Below are 5000 nucleotides of genomic sequence, written 5' to 3'. Positions count from 1 at the left end.
AGCGACGACACCTCTTACAGTACCGAACCGAGCGGCCGGGCGGTCGGCGACGCACGGTCTAACGCACGGCGGTATATGGGCGCCGGCGGTGAAATTTCGACGCCGCGCGGACTTAGCCGCTGCGGCGCACGGTAGTTACCTCCGCGTCAAAGATCTCGAGCTCCGTGTTGTTTTACGGCTCGGAGGTACGTACGGACCGCACGAACGGCAGAGTCCTCGAGATACAAAATTTCTTCGTCAAGTATTCACCAATTCCTTCGCTATCCGGCCTCGAAACGATCGCCGAGAGCTTGGCGCACATTTGGCCGAATGTCGGCAAGACGCCCGAAAGATCTCAAAAAGAGAACCAAAGTTCTCGTAGTAAGCGCGAAGCTAAATTCTCTCAAAAGCGTTCTAGTGCGAACGACACTTTTGTACGCACCGCAGTGCTTCGCCGAGCTCGGTTATACATACGCCGTAACGCTACGGTACGACCAGACCGAGAGCTCGCATGCACCGTGTTGTGCACGAGTCGCCGCAGCGACGACACCTCTTACAGTACCGAACCGAGCGGCCGGGCGGTCGGCGACGCACGGTCTAACGCACGGCGGTATATGGGCGCCGGCGGTGAAATTTCGACGCCGCGCGGACTTAGCCGCTGCGGCGCACGGTAGTTACCTCCGCGTCAAAGATCTCGAGCTCCGTGTTGTTTTACGGCTCGGAGGTACGTACGGACCGCACGAACGGCAGAGTCCTCGAGATACAAAATTTCTTCGTCACGTATTCACCAATTCCTTCGCTATCCGGCCTCGAAACGATCGCCGAGAGCTTGGCGCACATTTGGCCGAATGTCGGCAAGACGCCCGAAAGATCTCAAAAAGAGAACCAAAGTTCTCGTAGTAAGCGCGAAGCTAAATTCTCTCAAAAAGCGTTCTAGTGCGAACGACACTTTTGTACGCACCGCAGTGCTTCGCCGAGCTCGGTTATACATACGCCGTAACGCTACGGTACGACCAGACCGAGAGCTCGCATGCATCGTGTTGTGCACGAGTCGCCGCAGCGACGACACCTCTTACAGTACCGAACCGAGCGGCCGGGCGGTCGGCGACGCACGGTCTAACGCACGGCGGTATATGGGCGCCGGCGGTGAAATTTCGACGCCGCGCGGACTTAGCCGCTGCGGCGCACGGTAGTTACCTCCGCGTCAAAGATCTCGAGCTCCGTGTTGTTTTACGGCTCGGAGGTACGTACGGACCGCACGAACGGCAGAGTCCTCGAGATACAAAATTTCTTCGTCACGTATTCACCAATTCCTTCGCTATCCGGCCTCGAAACGATCGCCGAGAGCTTGGCGCACATTTGGCCGAATGTCGGCAAGACGCCCGAAAGATCTCAAAAAGAGAACCAAAGTTCTCGTAGTAAGCGCGAAGCTAAATTCTCTCAAAAGCGTTCTAGTGCGAACGACACTTTTGTACGCACCGCAGTGCTTCGCCGAGCTCGGTTATACATACGCCGTAACGCTACGGTACGACCAGACCGAGAGCTCGCATGCATCGTGTTGTGCACGAGTCGCCGCAGCGACGACACCTCTTACAGTACCGAACCGAGCGGCCGGGCGGTCGGCGACGCACGGTCTAACGCACGGCGGTATATGGGCGCCGGCGGTGAAATTTCGACGCCGCGCGGACTTAGCCGCTGCGGCGCACGGTAGTTACCTCCGCGTCAAAGATCTCGAGCTCCGTGTTGTTTTACGGCTCGGAGGTACGTACGGACCGCACGAACGGCAGAGTCCTCGAGATACAAAATTTCTTCGTCACGTATTCACCAATTCCTTCGCTATCCGGCCTCGAAACGATCGCCGAGAGCTTGGCGCACATTTGGCCGAATGTCGGCAAGACGCCCGAAAGATCTCAAAAGAGAACCAAAGTTCTCGTAGTAAGCGCGAAGCTAAATTCTCTCAAAAAGCGTTCTAGTGCGAACGACACTTTTGTACGCACCGCAGTGCTTCGCCGAGCTCGGTTATACATACGCCGTAACGCTACGGTACGACCAGACCGAGAGCTCGCATGCATCGTGTTGTGCACGAGTCGCCGCAGCGACGACACCTCTTACAGTACCGAACCGAGCGGCCGGGCGGTCGGCGACGCACGGTCTAACGCACGGCGGTATATGGGCGCCGGCGGTGAAATTTCGACGCCGCGCGGACTTAGCCGCTGCGGCGCACGGTAGTTACCTCCGCGTCAAAGATCTCGAGCTCCGTGTTGTTTTACGGCTCGGAGGTACGTACGGACCGCACGAACGGCAGAGTCCTCGAGATACAAAATTTCTTCGTCACGTATTCACCAATTCCTTCGCTATCCGGCCTCGAAACGATCGCCGAGAGCTTGGCGCACATTTGGCCGAATGTCGGCAAGACGCCCGAAAGATCTCAAAAAGAGAACCAAAGTTCTCGTAGTAAGCGCGAAGCTAAATTCTCTCAAAAAGCGTTCTAGTGCGAACGACACTTTTGTACGCACCGCAGTGCTTCGCCGAGCTCGGTTATACATACGCCGTAACGCTACGGTACGACCAGACCGAGAGCTCGCATGCACCGTGTTGTGCACGAGTCGCCGCAGCGACGACACCTCTTACAGTACCGAACCGAGCGGCCGGGCGGTCGGCGACGCACGGTCTAACGCACGGCGGTATATGGGCGCCGGCGGTGAAATTTCGACGCCGCGCGGACTTAGCCGCTGCGGCGCACGGTAGTTACCTCCGCGTCAAAGATCTCGAGCTCCGTGTTGTTTTACGGCTCGGAGGTACGTACGGACCGCACGAACGGCAGAGTCCTCGAGATACAAAATTTCTTCGTCACGTATTCACCAATTCCTTCGCTATCCGGCCTCGAAACGATCGCCGAGAGCTTGGCGCACATTTGGCCGAATGTCGGCAAGACGCCCGAAAGATCTCAAAAGAGAACCAAAGTTCTCGTAGTAAGCGCGAAGCTAAATTCTCTCAAAAAGCGTTCTAGTGCGAACGACACTTTTGTACGCACCGCAGTGCTTCGCCGAGCTCGGTTATACATACGCCGTAACGCTACGGTACGACCAGACCGAGAGCTCGCATGCACCGTGTTGTGCACGAGTCGCCGCAGCGACGACACCTCTTACAGTACCGAACCGAGCGGCCGGGCGGTCGGCGACGCACGGTCTAACGCACGGCGGTATATGGGCGCCGGCGGTGAAATTTCGACGCCGCGCGGACTTAGCCGCAGCGAAGTCCGCGAGCCTCGTGTTGCTTTTACCACGTAGTTACTTCCGAGCGGTCCGACCGTCAAAGTTCGCGAGCCTCGTGTTGCTTTTGGAACGTAGTTACTTCCGAGCGGTTTGATCGGCAAAGTACGCGAGCCTCGTGTTGCTTTTACCACGTAGTTACTTCCGAGCGGTCCGACCGTCAAAGTCCGCGAGCCTCGTGTTGCTTTCGGCTCGAGTTAGCCTAGCGGCAAAGTACGCGAGCCTCGTGTTGTCGGGTCGGAGTTACGCGCCGTCCGATCGGCAAAGTAAAGAGCCGTTGCTCAGCGCGGCTAGCTTCCGCGTTCTGTCCGCAGCAGTGGTTCGGCTCGGAGTTACTTCCGCGCGGTATCGGCAAAGTACGCGAGCCTCGTGTTGCTTTCGGCTCGGAGTTACTTCCGCGCGGTCCGCGGCAAAGTACGCGAGCCTCGTGTTGCTTTCGGCTCGGACTTCCGCGCGGTCCTAGCGGCAAAGTACACGAGCCTCGGTTGCTTTCGGCTCGGAGTTACTTCCGCGCGGGCGCTACGCGAGCCTCGTGTTGCTTTCGGCTCGGAGTTACTTCCGCGCGGTCCGATCGGCAAAGTACGCGAGCCTCGTGTTGCTTTCGGCTCGGAGTTACTTCCGAGCGGTCCGACCGTCAAAGTCCGCGAGCCTCGTGTTGCTTTCGGCTCGGAGTTACTTCCGCGCGGTCCTAGCGGCAAAGTACGCGAGCCTCGTGTTGCTTTCGGGTCGGAGTTACTTCCGCGCGGTCCGATCGGCAAAGTACGCGAGCCTCGTGTTGCTTTCGGCTCGGAGTTACTTCCGCGCGGTCCTAGCGGCAAAGTACGCGAGCCTCGTGTTGCTTTCGGGTCGGAGTTACTTCCGCGCGGTCCGATCGGCAAAGTACGCGAGCCTCGTGTTGCTTTCGGCCTGGAGTTACTTCCGCGCGGTCCTAGCGGCAAAGTACGCGAGCCTCGTGTTGCTTTCGGCTCGGAGTTACTTCCGCGCGGTCCTAGCGGCAAAGTACGCGAGCCTCGTGTTGCTTTCGGCTCGGAGTTACTTCCGCGCGGTCCGATCGGCAAAGTACGCGAGCCTCGTGTTGCTTTCGGCTCGGAGTTACTTCCGCGCGGTCCTAGCGGCAAAGTACGCGAGCCTCGTGTTGCTTTCGGCTTGTAGCTACTTTCGAGCGGTTCGGACAACAAAGTCCGCGAGCCCTGTGTTACTACTGCTCGGGGCTGCTTCCGAACGTTTCGGGCAATCAACTTTTTGTTCTCCGTATTGTTTTTTAAGCTATCTTAGCTATTTTCTCGTAAAAGTTAAATTTTCGCGTTTTGTGCTGTTTTTCGAGCTCTCTGCTGGCGATCGTCTATGTTCTTAAATCTCGTGTTATTTTCTTGAGCTCTTCGTAATTTCGGCCGACGAGCGGCTAAGTTTACGAGTTTTGTGTTGCTTTCTGCACGTAGTTACTTCCGAGCGGTCCGACCGTCAAAGTACGCGAGCCTCGTGTTGCTTTCGGCTCGGAGTTACTTCCGCGCGGTCCTAGCGACAAAGTACGCGAGCCTCGTGTTGCTTTCGGCTCGGAGTTACTTCCGCGCGGTCCGATCGGCAAAGTACGCGAGCCTCGTGTTGCTTTCGGCTCGGAGTTACTTCCGCGCGGTCCTAGCGGCAAAGTACGCGAGCCTCGTGTTGCTTTCGGCTCGGAGTTACTTCCGCGCGGTCCTAGCGGCAAAGTACGCGAGCCTCGTGTTGCTTTCGGCTCGTAGCTACTTTCGA

Source organism: Cardiocondyla obscurior, unplaced genomic scaffold, assembly GCF_019399895.1.
Source record: "Cardiocondyla obscurior isolate alpha-2009 unplaced genomic scaffold, Cobs3.1 scaffold57_0_143363, whole genome shotgun sequence".
In the NCBI taxonomy this organism is placed as follows: domain Eukaryota; kingdom Metazoa; phylum Arthropoda; class Insecta; order Hymenoptera; family Formicidae; genus Cardiocondyla; species Cardiocondyla obscurior.
The sequence above is the reverse complement of the archived record's forward strand: the minus strand, read 5'-3'. Positions refer to the sequence as shown.